The 18,213-nt window shown below is 36.0% G+C and overlaps 2 protein-coding genes across 2 annotated transcripts in view; one reads left to right on the forward strand and one right to left on the reverse strand.

Moving 5' to 3' along the window:
* LOC148952911 (uncharacterized) overlaps positions 1-2,497 on the reverse strand; it is a 40,923-nt gene extending 38,426 nt beyond the window's left edge. Inside the window, 1 exon segment of the mRNA XM_089088167.1 lies at positions 2,363-2,497. The gene's annotated coding sequence lies outside the window, so the exon portion shown is untranslated.
* Positions 2,498-3,407: 910 nt separating this feature from the next.
* LOC148952912 (uncharacterized) overlaps positions 3,408-18,213 on the forward strand; it is a 163,690-nt gene continuing 148,884 nt past the window's right edge. The window contains exon 1 of the mRNA XM_089088166.1: positions 3,408-3,524. The gene's annotated coding sequence lies outside the window, so the exon portion shown is untranslated. The remainder of the gene's footprint in view (positions 3,525-18,213) is intronic.

Genomic DNA, 18,213 nt, shown 5'->3' on the forward strand with positions numbered 1-18,213 from the left:
AGATTATGATCCCATGCTAAACTGCTACTAAACGAAAAGAAAATTATTGATTTATGGAATTATTGAAACTATGAACTATGAAACATGCTTCAATACAATGAAGAAAAAATCTAAATAAATAATGGAATATTTCGACCTAGTTATAGGTAATGTTGCACTTTATATGACGGAGATATCAAAATTCTGATTTTTGGATTTTCAGTCAGTTACTATTGAGCTGAGTAAGTTCCTTTTGTACACTTTCTTAACAGGAACTGTTTGATTTGGAAGAATTCACAAGAAAAAAGAATTTACAAGAACGAGTTCACCAGCTTTTTTATGCTATTTAGTTGAGTTCAGTATAGTGAAGTCATCTAGTTATTTGGGCTTCAAATATTTCTTCAAAAATATTTGGACAAATTCGTTGAAGAAAATGACTATCTCAAAATTTTGATTGGATGTGTTTGGAGAAAAGGTGGGCGTGAGAGGGGGGGGGGGGTTAGTTGCCCTTCAATCACTTTTGAATATTAAAAACAGCACTAGCCCCTTGAATTTTAAATCGAATGAAATGGTGGTCGTGGAAAGGGTGTTAGGGGCCTTCCAATCCTTTTAGATTACTAAAAAGGGGATTAGCCATTCCAATTTTTAATCAAATGAGCCCTTTTTGAAGTTTCTATGACAACTTCTTCGGTATGAAGTGCCATGGTATGGAAAAAAAATTGTGCCAACATCGTTCTTTAGTTAGGCAGCACTCTTTTCTGCTGTCTGTGATTCCTTGAATTCCTTTTCTTTAACGAGGAATTTTTTTCCGGATATCCCCCCCTCCGTCTGTGAAAAGTTTCTCCCTTAAAAAATTACTCATTGAAGATTTTTCCCCTGGAAAATCCCCCACCCCATGGAGAGATCCCCTAGACAATTTCAACACGGTGTAATTTCCCCCCTCACTAATATCCTCAACAATATTATCGACACACAAAATTTAGTCGGCAAAAAGATAATAAGACAAATAAAATACTTTCATATACGAATTCAGTAAAATTTACCCTGAAAAGTTTACCCACTGGAAACTTCCGTTCCAATAAAATTCTCATCCTGGAAAGCCTCATATTGGGCTTCAAATATTTCTTTCAAAACTGATGGACAAATTAATGGAATATTCAACCCTCCCTCCGAAAAAAGATGTCTGTTTTCTTTACAATAACAAACCTTATGTGGAAAAATAGATAAGTTTCATAACTTGTAAACCTCTCCTCAATGACTTGGGGGGGGGGGGGTCAAAATATCACAAAAGGCCTAGTTTTCGGACCTTTCAATTAGGATAAATAAAATGGATGTGTGTAAAATATTAGCGGCAAAGCTTAGGGATAAAAGAACGTGGGAGAAAGGCTGAGTTGCCCCCCTTTTCCAAAAATTAGGCAAGTTCTCTCTGGCTCGTACCTTCTGATGGTTAATACTATAGTTAATGATTCTTATATGTTTGGCATCAGAATAATAAGCTAATTCTGTAAATTTGGGGTAGGGCCAAAGTTAGATTCTCTTAAGCCTTTGCCGCTTTTTCAGTCTTATTGGATAGAAGGACTGCTTGAATGTTGGGCAAAACGCCTCCTTGGGCAATGGTAACCCCCGACAAGAGCTTGTTCAGTTCTTCTTCGTTTCTAATGGCAAGCTGAAGGTGACAAGGAATGATACGAGTTTTTTTGTTGTCTTTTGCAATTTTTAAATTGCATTAATCTTTTTTTACTTATTTTGTAGATTATGATCCCATGCTAAACTGCTACTAAACGAAAAGAAAATTATTGATTTATGGAATTATTGAAACAATGAATTATGAAACATGCTTCAATACAATGAAGAAAAAATCTAAATAAATAATGGAATATTTCGACCTACTTATAGGTAATGTTGCACTTTATATGACGGAGATATCAAAATTCTGATTTTTGGATTTTCAGTCAGTTACTATTGAGCTGAGTAAGTTCCTTTTGTACACTTTCTTAACAGGAACTGTTTGATTTGGAAGAATTCACAAGAAAAAAGAATTTACAAGAACGAGTTCACCAGCTTTTTTTATGCTATTTAGTTGAGTTCAGTATAGTGAAGTCATCTAGTTATTTGGGCTTCAAATATTTCTTTAAAAATATTTGGACAAATTCGAGACCAAACTTTACCCAAATATTTTATAAAGTCAGCTATAGTTTAGTTAAAGGTCCAGGTGATCAAAATTAACACATGAAAAATTCTAACAGAGTTTTACCTCTTAGCGATAAGAATTATATCCTTATTTAGGTGTTCATTTAAGTAAAGAGCCCTTCTGACTTTATGTAAATACATTTGAAAATTTAAGCGTAATGTGATTAATATTGACAGAAGAAATTATACCTACAAATAAAATAAAATTGATCATCACAATGAGAGGGGCTGTGTAAGTTTTTTGACTTGAACTCTTTTCTTATTGATGTTCATTCTTCTCCGGCCTTGATGCGCTCTCTTTTGAGACATCAGCAGCAGGGTTGCCACCCAGTAGGATTTTACTAGATCTAGTAAAAAAAAAATCTAGTAAATTTAGAGGATCTAGTAAATTTCCCGAAATCTAGTAAAAACTATCATGATTTATAGTAAACAATACTTTTTTTTATTTTCCATGAATTCAGGATAAAAAATTATCGTAAAAATATGACAATTTACAATTTTTGCTTGTCTGTTTTACAATTTACAATTTTGCTTGTCTGTCTCAGAGACAGACAAGCAGTCACCTATTTTCATAAACAGACACTTCACTCTCGGCGTCTAAAGGTCGACAAAACCAGCTTTCTGTGTATCAAATCTTACCAACTAAAAATGAAGCTATTATGCCGCTTGGATTTGTGATGATTGGGAATCTATTGGAATCAAAACAAAAGCCAACCACCCAAGGTGATTAGGTGAATCTCCTCAGTTTGAAAATTTTTATTGAAGAGAAAGGAGCCAGCTGAGAGAAATTAAAAGTAAGTAGAAATGTAACATTAAATATATATATATATATATATATATATATATATATATATATATATATATATATATATATATATATATGTACAGGGGCGTCGTTTAGGGTTGGCAAGGGGGAGGGGTGGTTACCCCCCCAATAATGTGGAGAGAAAAATATTATACATCCAATGCGTTTTGACTATCCACATATGGACCCCTCTTGCCCCCCCCCCCCAATAAAATTGCTTGAGATTCGAAAAGAGAAAAAAAGAGAAAAGGAAAAAAGAAAAAAAAGAAGAGAAAAGGAAAAAAGATTGTGAAAATCGTATTGATTATCCTCCTATAGTAGAAATCGATGCTTGACGGTGCGCGTGCGGTGTAGCCGCACGCGCAAAAAATTTAGTAAAAACAGATACAATCTAGTAAATTTTTCCTCTCCGATTTAGTAACTTCTTTCAGGTCAAGATGGCAACCCTAATCAGCAGACGGCAACACTAAAGACAGTGAAGAAAGAGTAGAAGAAGAACGGACTAGCCCGCCTGCTATGAAATAGAAGAAGAAGAAGGACTTTTTTTCAGGTGGGATTTTACTCAAGGATTTATTTTAGGGGGCATTTTATTAAAAAAAAACCCTGAAAACGCATCAAAAATTTGCTTATATCCATATTTATTATGTTTATATGAGTCAGAAAAACATTTCAGAGAGGGATGGGGGTCAAACCCCCTCCCCCTGGGTATAGCCTTGTTGATGGGAGAAAAATGTAAAATTTCAGTCAAGGGATCAGTAAATTTTTAGCTTTGAACAAAATTTAGGGGTAAGGTTTACATTAACAGACTTTCCAGGTAGCCAAGAAATAAACGTAATTGGGTAAATATTTACCAAATCATATTATTGACTTACAAATAAAGTGAATATATCACTCAATGCCTTCTTTTATGTTCTTTCCAAATATAATAATTATTTTTGTTGGAAATGAATTTTACCCCCACCCCTATATATACCAATTCAGGGTATATATTTGCACATTAGGGGGTAAATTTTTACCAAATCATATAATTGAGTTATGAATAAAGTGAATACACCATTTGATGCCTTTTTGGTAAAGTTCTACCAAATCATATTATTGAGTTAGGACTAAAGTGAATACACAATTTGATGCCTTTTTTTATGCTGATTACAAATATAATAATCATTTATATTGGAAATGAATTTCAGCCCCCCCCCCCTCTATATACCTAACCTAACCCTGAATTCGCATATATAGGGGGGGGGGGAAATTCATTTCTGATAGAAATGATTATTATATTTGTAATCAGCATAAAAAAAGGCATCTAATGGTAAAGTTTTAGTAGTAAAGTTCTACCAAATCATATTATTGAGTTAGGACTAAATTGAATAGCCCTACACCATTCGATGCCTTTTTTTATGCTGATTACGAATATAATAATCATTTCTATTAGAAATGAATTACAGCCCCCCCCCTATATATACTAACCCTGAATTGGCATACAGTATATGGTGGGGGGGGCTGAAATTAATTTCCGATAGAAATGATTATTATATTTGTAATCAGCATAAAAAAAGGCATCAAATGGTGTATTCACTTTAGTCTTAACTCAATAATATGATTTGGTAGAACTTTACCGCCTTTTTTTATGCTGATTACAAATATAATAATCATTTCTATTCGATGAATTTCAGCCCCCCTAACCTAACCCCATCCCCATATGTGCAAATATATATCCTGAATTTACATATATAGGGGGGGGGCTAAAATTCATTTCCTACAGGAATGATTGTTATATTTGGAATCAGCATAAAAAAGGCATCAAATGGTTTATTCACTTTAGTTGTAAGTCAATATTGTGATTTGGTAAGTATTTACCCATTAGGGAGGGGGGTAAATTTTATTTCTGATGTAAATGGGAGGTAAGTTTAAACTTTAACCCCACCTACCTAATGTGCAAATATAGACCATGAATTGGTATATATAGGGGTGGGGGTAAAATTCATTTCCAACAAAAATGAGTATTATATTTGGAAAGAGCAAAAAAAAGCATCATGTGGTATATTCATTTTATTTGTAAGTCAATAATATGATTTAATAAATATTTACCCTTAATTGTTTGATTCTTGTATTTAGAAATAGCATTAAAAAGGAAATAAGTACCATAAAGTAGGCTAATGTGACTTGAAACCCCTTTTGTATTTTTAACTATATCTGGTAAACCATTTTTAGTGATTCATTTGTTCTACTAGGGCATATTTTGGTGAGTCACAACCTTGACTACAAAATATGAATTTTTTTTTTTTTTTTAATTCAACCTCAAGTGGTAAAACAAATATAAAGTCTCTAAGACTAAGCTAATGCCAAATATTTGAAACAAAACCTAAACATTCCTTCAAAAGTTCAAAATTCATGCATAATTAAAAATGGTTTTAAAGCAACTTGTTTTGTTCCTGCAAGATACACTTCCTGTATCTCAGGAACAGCATAAGTACCTTGGGGGTTCAAGGATTTTTTTTTTTATTTCTGACTTGTTATATCACTGACCATTCTTCTACTTCTGACTTCTTCCAATGAATAGGGCCACTCATAGCCATTCAAAAACACTGCCAGTCAGTTATAAGCACACAATATATAGTGGTTTCAAATCACCCCTTACAACATGAAAAAATGATTAAATTTACTTCAAGTAATTACTAGTTTATCAGATAAAAAGAAAGATTTGATAGTTTCATGTTCCCTAGCCTAATTTACAGACAACTTAACAAAAGATAAGTTTTGGACATAGAAGTTATAGTCTTGGCCTTACATGTCACATAAATCAACTTGCAAATTTCATTGCTCAGAACAGTAGTTCTAGTTATTTTTATCTTGCACCCCTATCTTGTTAAAACTTCAGTCAATTAATTTCATATAGTAGCCCCAAAACTGACCTTTAATCTAAGCTATTGTGAGACTCTAGATGATATAGTTAGGCAACTATGTCAGTACCTATGTCAGTCAGTGGTTGGTATTGAACAAATTTTTAGTTGAAATATATATATTTTAGTAAGGATAAAAAGTGGTTTTGTATTCTTTGATATAATGTTGATAATTATACAGTTATAATTTTGTGATTGCTAGGTCTTGACAAGTTAGAATTGACTGACTTTAGATTAAACAAGAACAGTGAAAGAAGAGATAAGAAAACTAGAAACAGTATTTAAAAAAAAGAAAACCAAAAACAATTAACCCCCTACCCCACATGCACAAAAAAGCAAATCAAATATATTTAAGCTACTCCAACCCAGTTTTTCAACTTAATTTTCAACTACGTTTTTTCAACTTAAAGTACAGATCAACATTTAAAAAGAAAAAAAAATAGTCCAAATATTAGTGGGGCTGCACCCTCCTAAATCCCTTACTCATTAAACTAATTATTGCTTTGACAAAGCTTTTTATTCTAATTAAACATCCCTAATGTCTTTCTAAAAAAAATAGGAAAAAATGTCAAACTTTAGCATAGAGAGAGGGGGAAGCCCTCTCATATATTGAAAAATTTTTATTTAAAGTTTTAATGTAGGTCCTTACTTTTAGTTGAAAAACTTATTTTTTCTATTTAATGTCATAAAAGGGTTACTGTATTGAGCTAAACAACACATGATTAACACAAGATCTGATTAATAGATAATTTCTGAGCTTTGTCTGTTTTGGTGGGCATTTTCAGGCTGAAAAATCTCTTCCTAGCTGATTTATCTATATGGGTTGCCTCCCTATAGTAGCATAATATTTGTAGGCATGGATATATAATGAATTGGAGGTAATAGGCTTGGAACTGTCTGTGCAGGATTTTGACTCTTGTTGATTGAAGAGCATTGCCAAGTGCTGAAAACTATTTTATGACAAAGAATAGGCCCAGGATTGTGCAAAGCCTCCCTTTATACTGGAGGTCCCAGGGACTTCTTGCTGTCCAGTTCTAAGTGAGTTGAAGCACTTTGGTGTAGACTTGGGCAGATGTGTTGGCCCCTCTCCCTCATTGGTATCCAGGACTATTGCTTTTCCTGAGGCCAAAATAATTTCAATGATTTAAAGAACATAAAAATTGGAACTTGGAATGTTTTGATGTTGAAATAATAGCTATTGTATTGAGATTTTGACAGACAAATTGAGACAATTCAAACTGAACTTATTAGGAGTTGCAGAAATTTATATCCCAGGAGTAGGAAGCATGACTTTAGAGGATATAGAATTTGTTAACTCAGGCAGGAAGGATGAGGTACAAGGGCAGGGAGTAGGGCTCATGATGAGTAAGGTAGCTGCTAAGTCTTTTTTAGGCTCAAAAGGTATTAATAATATGAATACTAATTGCTCATTTTATGGTTAAAAAGTTCAGGGTATCAGTTATGGCAGTACCATATATGTAGAGCCTGTAGAGCCAACTGATGGAGATACTAGTTATTCAGATGAATTTTACTTACAGTTATAGAAGCAAATAGACAGGGTCCCAGATAGAAATATGGTGTTTTTATTAGGAGATTTTAACAACCAGGCTGGTAGAAATAGGAATTGATAGTGTCCTAGCCTAGGTAAATTTTGGTGTAGGAAAAGAAAACAGCAATGGCTACAGACTGTTGAATGGTAAAATAAAACAGCAATGTATACAGACTGTTGCAATTTTGTATGCATAACAATCTAGTTATAACAAATATGGTGTTTGGTTATAAAATGGCCCATAAGTGGATTGATGGTGATCTTTATAAGTAAAGATCACCATCTGGTAGTGTCTAGGGTTAATTTAAAGTAGAGATTTTGGAATAGTAACTGCCTCATGGAAAGTTATGATGTTAGTAGACTCCAGGATGAGAATTTGAGAAAAACGTTTCAGGAACAATTGAATACTAAACTGAAGAGTTCAAATTTTACAATATGGAAGATGGTGGGAATTATTTTGGGAAATAATTTGTGAAGTTGCTGACAGTGTCTTAGGGAAGAAAGTTAGGAATGCAGCTAGGAATATTAGTGGAAGCTTTATGTTTAATAATGAGGAGAAAGGGCTTGTACCAGAATTATTTGAGTGACAGATCTTATGAAAACAAAAGAAATAAAAAGAAACTGAGAAAGCATTAAAATATGAACTAATGAGGTGTGAAGTAGAGGCCATGGATAAAATTAGAAGGATCTGGAAGATGAAGCTATATGGCACATTAGTTAAATATTGTGCTAGTTTTAATAAACTGAGAGAGAGAGGGTAGTAAATCAGGTCTTGTCCTAGTTAAAGATAAGAACAGGGCTTCAATTAGTGATAAGAAAAGAATTAAAGAGAGATGGGCAGAACATTTTGAGAATGTGCTAAACCAAGATAGAGTTGCAGGAAAAGATATAGAAGAAAATGAAAAAGTTTGTGATACCTTGGATGTGATGGAAGATTTTTTTTGTGAGGAAGAATTAGCGACAGTACTAAAAGGATTAAAAAATAATAAGGCTCCAGGTGCTGATAGTTTGGTAAAAGAGTTTCTTAAATATAGCAGTTCTGAGGTTAGAAATAAGTTACTGAAGATTATAAATATGATTTTTGAAAAAGGGGAAGTACCTAGCAATTTTAGGAAAACTTTAATTAAACCACTATATAAGAAAGGTGATAAGAGTGAGTGTTAGTAATTATTGAGGCATTAGTAGGTATCTGTAGGTAGCGAATTATCAAACACCTTTAGTCCTCATTTTTGTAGATTATGAGCAAGCATTAAATTTTGTTGATAGAAGAGGTTTAGTAAAGGTTTTATCCTTGTATGGGATTCCCCTTTATATGGATCATCTTGATGGATTTTGTCTTCAGAAGTACAGGAAAGGCAATGGGAGACCATGGAACAGTGCAGATCCAGGGGGGGGGGCAAGGAAGGCGCTTGCCCCCCTTGCTTAGGCTAAAGTAGAGTAATTTACTTAATTACCTCAAGTTTGCGTTAATTAAACTTCCTTCTAATGTAACTTTATTGGATCAACCTGTTTTGCCCCCCCCTAAAAAAATCCTGGATCCGCCCCTGCCATGGAATGAAATAGGGTGGAAGAAATCTCCTGGAATTATATTCTGCTGTTGATTTAAGTGTCCTAGATCAAAATGTGAGCAAAATGAATAAAATTTTAGAGGTTTTGCAAGTTCAGGGGGCTAGAAAAGGTTTGAAAATAAAATTAAGAAGACTAAGTCACTTAGGCTAGGAATAAGTCAAGATGAAAAGGTGACGTTGGGTAACAAAAAGATTGATCAGATAGAAATCTTTCACTTACCTTGATAGTATTATTAGGAAAGACGTTCAGAGAAGTGAAAATGTTAAAATTAGAATAGTCAAGGCTCATGGTGCTTTTTCACAGTTAAAAAAGATTTGTACGAATCAGAAGATAAGTCTGCAAACCAAGATTAGAATATTGGAAGCTACAGTGATGGCAGTGGTCAAATATGTCTTGGAAGCAAGGGAGCTGCAAAAAGCAGATGAAGATGTGTTAGATGTTTTCCAGAGAAATTGCCTACGGATTGTTCTGGGTACCCAGCTGGCTGACTGTATTTAAATCAGTAGGCTCTTCAGAAAGTATGGTTCAATCATGTTTTCTAGGGCTATACTGAGAGAAAGGTTGAGATGGTTAGGGCATGTTCTGTATATGAAAGAGGAAAGATTGCCATAGATTGTGCTTTTTGAGCAACCATCTTGGCCTAGACGGAAAGTTTTAATGACTGTATTAAAGAATTTCTGGCAGAATTATTTGGGGGCTATTTTCCGCGTGGCTTGATTTCTGGGAAATAATTTCCATGGAAGGGGGTATTTTTAGAGTGATTAAGAAACCAATTAGAGCTTAATGTCTTGTTCAAATGAAAGAATGCTTTTTTCAGGCGTAGAATTTTTCAGTAGAATTTTTCAGACGTAAATGTCTGCAAGTAATTTTACAGGGAGGGGGGATTCTCGGCTAGGATGTAAAAGTCTGGAAGGAATTTGACAGGGTGAAGGTTTTCTTTACGTTGCATGAAATTTCACCAATGGAGATTTCCGTGAGGGGGAGGGTCGCCCCTCCATATAGAAAGGGTGTTTCCCTTCTTAATACCTTGCTCTTTATAGTAGGGAGGGGGTCACTACTTCGAGATACGCAAGAAAATGGCCAATCAGAGACCTACAATCCGGAGATACACAAGATCACATCCTCTTTCTAGGCCAATCAGGGGCATAGAATACTGACGGGGGTGACGTGATATTTTCACTGAATACGAGCATGACAATGTTATTGATCTACTAGCGGGACAAGATCATTGCGTGGTTAGTCTAGAGTTAGCAGTGCACTAGCATGAATGAACAAATTGAGTTAAAAATATCCTTTTATTGTGACTGTTCTATATGTAAAGGACATTATCATGATTTTGAGCATTCTCATAAACCTACTACATGTTTAGACAGTGTAGACTCTAGAATAGACGAAAAAAATCTGGAGGAATTGAGGAAAAGAATCTTGATTGTTATGGAGATAAATTTATACAGGGTACAAGTAAGGACTCATAAAACGAGGTTTGATACGACAGAAAAGGAAGAGGAAGATCGAAAGAAGAGACAGAGAAGTGAAAACTGTCTCTACAGAGATAGCTCAGAATATACTATAAAAGACAATGATGAAAACTCAAAGAAAAGTTTGCACAGTACAAGATATAACGTTGAATATTGTGATGAATATGATTTAAGAGAAGAGAGAAAGTGGCCCTTTAAGAGAGAACATAAAAGATTATTATATGGAATGGATTTTGAAAATCAAAAATCATTCTGGAAGAGTTCTCATATACCATTTTACGATAAATCTCATTATTGATATGATTGCTAAGTTTTTTATCGTAATCTTATAATAAATTTGTTTGTACTTTATTAAGTTTCTCCTACTCGATAAGCCTAGAGTAAGGATACCAGCACAGACTTTTGTTCCCCCCCCCTCCGCCGCCAAGTTTTCTATCAAAGATAAAAATTTCATAGAAGTTAGCTGTGTAATGTATTTTTTTTCTTAAGAAATCAACCATTCCTCCTTTTTTTTTCTTCTAAGCTATTAAAATAAAAGCATATGTCAAAATATTTTTTATTCAAATGTGAAATCAACGTTAACAACACTTTTTAAAAATATAACATCCGGTCTATTACATGAATATCAGTGTCATTTTTGTTTTCCATTATCACTCTCAACTCAGCCAGTAGGGGAAGATCACCATCCAAATCCTCGCGTACTCTTATATTCCTTTGGGGGGCAGACTGTCCAACAAACGCTCATCGTCTTCGACGCAGAGTCGACCCGAAGGCCCCCTCCTCACCAGATCCTCCGAGGTATATGACAACCCATCCGTCGTGTAATGAACTTCTATCACACCATCTGTAGCGCCAGTAGAGATGACCCTAAAGCTCGTGACATTACCACGTGGTTTATGGTTTTCTCAGTGAGAATGAAAAAACAGGAATTTTCTCACTTGAAAAACCATGAATTTTGTCACATTTATGGTTGTTTTCATGGATGGTTATGTGTGTTGTTCGATTTATTTGATGTTTTTCTCGGATGTAAACATCAAATTATGGATGATTAATGGTTTTTGTCAGTGAGAATTTGAAAAACAGGAACTTTGTCACATTTTTGTATGTTTTTATGGTTTTTGTCAGTGAGAATTTGAAAAAACAGGAACTTTCTCACTGAGAAAACCATAAACCACATGGTGCTGTCACGAGTCAGAACACCTGTGCTGTCGACCTCAATTCACCTATCGTGAATCAATAATTCCCCTTAGAAACAACAAATTAATTTCCCCTTTCTTGACAGATCAATCAATCAATGACATCATCAGTCAGACTTTAAAAATTTTCGCATAGAAACATTTCTCCAGGAATAGATCCAAATCATTAATGTCTTTGCCTCGGGAACAGTTCTACTGGTCGAACTCCAAAGGATATTAATAACCAAAGGCCATGGAAACAATTAGGCAAGAAACATCTTAGCGATGAATTGTTTTAGCGCGCGAAAAGGTTTCATATTAATTTGAAATGCGTTAGCGCAGAGATGCCAATAACAAAGGAACACGCTGAATTTACGTTTAGGGATTATTTGGGCGAAACCGTTTTAGACAGGTTATGGAACTATTTCGGCGAAACAGATAGAGACATTTTAAAAGAAGATTTTTGAAGAGATTTTAGAAGAGAATTTAATGGTGAAACTCTGTGGTCGTTATAATACACAAGTTCCATTTGAACAGTGTTGTGAGGTTCTCTACCCCAACCCCAAAGGGTTCCAATCCCCCTACCCCAACCCCGAAGGAAGCCCCCGGTCCTCAAAGCCCCCCAAACTCCCAAAGGGCCACCGGCGCCCCCAAAGGCCCACCCAGACCCCCAAAGGCCATCCCCAGGCCCCAAATGTCCCCCAGGCTCCCAACTGTCCCCCCGGACCCTCAAAGGCCCCCCCACGCGCCCCAAGGGCCCCCCGCACCCCCCACGGCCCCCCCCCCCCCCAAAAGCCAACCCCCCGCCCCCCCAAGGCACATCGAGCTCCCAAAGGACCAACGGGGTCCCAAAGACCCTCCACCGGTCCCCAAATGTCCCCTAGGCACTCAAAGGCCCACCCGGCGCCCCAAAGGCCCACCCAGACCCCCACATGCCATCCCCGGACCCCCACCGCCCCGCCCCCGGGCCTCAACGGTCCCCCCGAGCTCCCACAGGACCACCGACCCTCAACGGACCCAGAGACCCTCAAAAGCTCTCCCCGAGCACCCGTCTTTCGTTGATGTGTGTTGTCTGAAACCTATGATTTGGGATGTGTAGTTTGCTACTTCAGGCCTTTCTGAGCTAAGGTTTCCTAGTATTTCCTAGGTGAATGTTGTCTGAAACCAATAGTTTGGGATGAGTAGTTTGCTATTTCAGGCTTTTATGAGCTAGGTTTCTTAGCCTTTCGTTGGTGTGTGTTGAGTGAAACTTATGATTTGGGATATGTAGTTTGCTATTTTTGACTTTTCTGAGTTGGATTTCTTAGTCTTTCATAGGTGTGTGGTGTCTGAAACCTATGATTTGGGATGTGTAGTTTGCTATTTTCGACTTTTCTGAGTTGGATTTCTTAGCCTTTCATAGGAATGCGTTGTCAGAAATTAATTTTTTGGGATGTCTAGTTTTCTATTTAAGTCTTTTCTGATCTATTGTTTTATAGTATTTAGTAGGTGATTGTTGTCTGAAACCAATAGTTTGGGATGAATAGTTTGCTATTTTTGACTTTTCTGAGCTAGGTTTCTTAGTCTTTCGTTGGTGTGTGTTGACTGAAACCTATGATTTGGGATATGTAGTTTGCTATTTTTGACTTTTCTGAGCTGGATTTCTTAGTCTTTCTTAGGTGTGTGTTCTCTGAAACCTATGATTTGGGATGACTAGTTTGCTATTTTTGACTTTTCTGAGCTAGGTTTCTTAGCCGTTCATAGGTGAGTGTTGTCTGAAACCTATGATTTGGGATATGTAATTTGCTATTTCCGACTTTTCATAACCGGATTTCTTAGTCTTTCGTAGGTGTGTGGTGTCTGAAACCAATGATTTGGGGTGTGTGGGTTGCTATTTTTTTGACTTTTCTGAGCTGGATTTCTTAGCCATTCGTAGGTGTGTGTTGACTGAAACCTAGGATTTGGGATGGTTAATTTGCTATTTTTGACTTTTCTGAGCTCGATTTCTTAGCCTATCATATGTGTCTCCTTTCAGAACTGTAGGAGTTGGGAGGTTGAGGTTGCTTTTTGGACTTTTCAGAGCTAGGAGTCTTAGTCACTCATAGGTGTGTGATGTCTGAAACTTCGAGTTTGGGATGAGTAGTTGGCTATTTCAGACTTTTCTGAGCTAAGGTTTCTTAGTATTTCGTAGGTGAATGCTGTCTGAAACTTATGATTTGGGATATGTAAATTACTATTTCGGGCTTTTCTGAGTTGGATTTCTTAGTCTTTCATAGTTGTGTAGTGTCTGAAACCTATGATTAGGGATGTGTAGTTTGCTATTTTCGACTTTTCTGAGCTAGGTTTCTTAGCCTTTCATAGGTATGTGTTGTCAGAACATTATGATTTGGGATGTGTAGTTTGCTATTTCAGGCTTTTCTGAGCTAAGGTTTTCTAGTATTTCGTAGGTGAATGTTGTCTGAAACCAATAGTTTGGGATGTGTAATTTGCTATTTCCGACTTTTCATAACCGGATTTCTTAGTCTTTCGTAGGTGTGTGGTGTCTGAAACCTATGATTTGGGATGTGTGGGTTGCTATTTCAGGCTTTTCTGAGTTGGATTTCTTAGTCTTTCATAGGTGTGTAGTGTCTGAAACCTATGATTTGGGGTGGATGGATTGCAACTTTTGACTTTTCTGAGCTGGATTTCTTAGCCTTTCATAGGTGTTTGTTGTCTGAAACCTATAGTTTGGGATGAGTAGTTTGCTATTTTTGACTTTTCTGAGCTAGGTTTCTTAGTCTTTCGTTGGTGTGTGTTGACTGAAACCTATGATTTGGGATACGTAGTTTGCTATTTCTGACTTTTCTGAGCTGGATTTATTAGCCTTTCCTAGGTGTGTGTTGACTGAAACCTATGATTGGGATGAGTGGTTTGCTATTTTTGTCTTTTCTGAGCTAGATTTCTTAGCCGTTCATAGGTGTGTGTTGTCTGAAACTTATGATTTGGGATGTGTAGTTTGCTATTTCAAGTTTTCTGAGCTATGATTCTTAGTCCATCATAGGCGTTTGTTGTCTGAAACTTCTAGTTTGGGATGAGTAGTTTCGCTATTTCAGGCTTTTATGAGCTAAGGTTTATTAGTATTTAAAAGTTGAATTATTTATTAAAACAATGATTTTGGGTATTTAAATTAATATTTATGGCTTTTATGAGTGTGATTTATTATTCTTTCAAATGTTTTGGTTTTCTGAAACCTATGATTTGGTATGTGTGGATTGCTACTTTTGACTTTTCTGAGCTGAATTTCTTAGCCTTTCATAGGTGTTTGTTGTCTGAAACCTATAGTTTGGGATGATTAGTTTGCTATTTTTGACTTTTCTGAGCTAAGTTTCTTAGCCGTTCTTAGGTGAGTGTTGTCTGAAACCTATGATTTGGGATATTTAAATTACTATTTCGGGCTTTTCTAAGCTAGATTTTTTAGTCTTTCATAGGTATGTGTTGTCTGAAACCTATGATATGGGATGTGTGGGTTGCTATTTTTTTACTTTTCCGAGCTGGATTTTTTAGCCGTTCATAGGTGAGTGCTGTCTGAAACTTGTGATTTGAGATGGTTAATTTGCTATTTCCGGCTTTTATTAGCTAGGTTTCATAGCCTTTCATAGGTGTGTTGTCAGAAAATTACGATTTGGGATGTGTAGTTTGCTATTTGAACTTTTCAGAGCTAGGATTCTTAGTCCATCATTGGTGTTTGTTGTCTGAAACCAATAGTTTGGGATGACTAGTTTGCTATTTCAGGCTTGTTCATTTTGAATTTCTGTCATGAAATGCAAGAGTTGGAAAATTAGGGTCTTAGTCCACCAGCTCAGTATTAGGGTCCCAGTCCACCAGCCTGAACGGTGGAAATTCACTAGCTCAGAATTGGGGTCTTAGTCCACCAGCCTGAATGGTGGAAATCCACTAGCTCAATATTGGGGTCTCAGTCCACCAGCCTGAATGGTGGAAATTCACTAGCTCAGAATTAGGGTCTTAGTCCACCAGCCCGAATGGTGGAAATTCACTAGCTCAGAATTGGAGTCTTAGTCCACCAGCCTGAATGGTTGAAATTCACATTAGACGACACAAAAACTTACACACGCACAAAAACTTACACACACGCACAAAAACTTACACACAAACACAAAAACTTACACACACACACACATTAAAACTTACACACACACACCAAAACTTACACACACACGACTAAACTTACACACACACACACAAAAACTTACACACACACACACACAAACTTACACATGCACACGAAAACTTACATGCACACAAAAACTTACATGCACACAAAAACTTACATGCACACAAAACTTACACACACACACAAACACGAAAACTCACACACACACACCAAAACTTACACACACACAAAAACTTACACACACCCACACAAGCAAACAACATATAAAGATTGAACACAAAAAAAAACTAAAACACACTTGCAAAAAATATTACACACACACACACACACACACAAAAATAAAGAAAGGCAAACGATCCAAAACACACACACGCCCACAAATAAAAACACAAACAAATACACACACACACACACACACACACAAAAAAAGACACATGAAAGCTAAAACTAAAATGAAAAAAATAAATTAAATCAAAACAAAAAATTACACACACACACACACACAAAACTTACACACACACACACAAGAAAACTCACACACACACACGCACAAACTAACACACACACAAAAAAAGAAAAAAAAAAAAAAACAAAAAAACACAAACACATACAAACAAAAACACAATCAAAAACACTCACACACACAGACACACAAACAAATAAACACACACACACACAGACACAGACACACACACACACACACAAAAAAACTAACACATGAACACAAAAACTTACACACACACACAAACAAAAACTTACACACACACACACATACAAAAAACTTACACACACACATAATAAAACTTACACACACACGCCAAAACTTACACACACACAAAAACTTACACATGCACATGAAAACTTACACACACACACATGAAAACTTACACACACACGTCAAAAATTACACACACACACACGCACAAAAACTTGCATACACACACACACACAAACTTACACAGACACACACAAAAACTTACACATGCACACGAAAACTTACATGCACACAAAAACTTACATGCACACAAAAACTTACACACACACACACACACAAACTTACACACACACACACACACGAAAACTCACACACACACGCCAAAACTTGCACACACACAAAAACTTACACACACACACAAAAAATTACACATGAACACAAAAAAAAACTCACACACACACCCAAAAAAACTTACACACACACACACACACAAAAAAAGACCACAAACACACACGAAAAATTACACACACACACACACAAAAACAAACACAAAAAAAAAAACAAACACACACACAAAAACAAAAAACTACACACACACAAAAAAAAAAAAATAAAAAAAACAAAAACTTACAAACACACACACACACACACAAACTAACACAAACACACAAAAAAATTATATCCACACGAAAAAGCTTAGACACACAAAAACATACACACACACACAAAAACTAACACCCACACTCAAAAAATAACAAGCACACACAAACTAAAATGAACACACAAAATTACACACACACACACACAAAAACTAAATCCCACGCACAAAAACAAAAACACACACACACACACAAAGAAAAACACACACAAACGAAAACTTACACACACACTCAAACAATAGCACACACACAAACAAAATAACACACACACACACAAACACACACAAACACTAACACAAGCACACGAAAACGTACAGGCACACAAAAACTTATACACACACACACGAAAACTGACACACACACGACAAAACTTACACACACAAGATCTTAGACACAAAAAAAATTACACACACACACACAAAAACTTACACACACACTCCAACAAAAACACACACACACACACACAAAAACATACACACACACAAACTTACACACACACACACAAAAAATAAAACACACACGCACAAACTTACACACACACACACACACAAAACAAAACAAATACACACTAAAACATACGCACACACAAAAACTTACACACACTCACAAAAACTTACACACACGCACAAAAACTTACACACACACACACACGAAAACTTATGCACACACACGAAAACTACCATATCACAGTTACATTGTCTTAATTTTTCAAATTCCATTTTGAATTTCTATCGTGAAATGCAAGAGTTGGAATATTTCAGTAGTGACTTGCTGTGCTTTACCTTCTCACAGTTACATTCTCTTGATTTTTCGAAGTTCATTTTGAATTTCTGTCATGAAAGGCAAGAGTTGGAAAATTGGGGTCTTAGTCCACCAGCTCAGTATTGGGGACCCAGTCCACCACCCTGAACGGTGGAAATTCACTAGCTCAGAATTGGGGTCATAGTTCACCAGTCTGAATGGTGGAAATCCACTAGCTCAATATTGGGGTCACAGTCCACCAGACTGAATGGTGGAAATTCACTAGCTCAGAATTAGGGTCAT

Source organism: Artemia sp. Qi Xiang Cuo, chromosome 4 (genome assembly GCF_049724085.1).
Source record: "Artemia sp. Qi Xiang Cuo chromosome 4, ASM4972408v1, whole genome shotgun sequence".
Taxonomy (NCBI): domain Eukaryota; kingdom Metazoa; phylum Arthropoda; class Branchiopoda; order Anostraca; family Artemiidae; genus Artemia; species Artemia sp. Qi Xiang Cuo.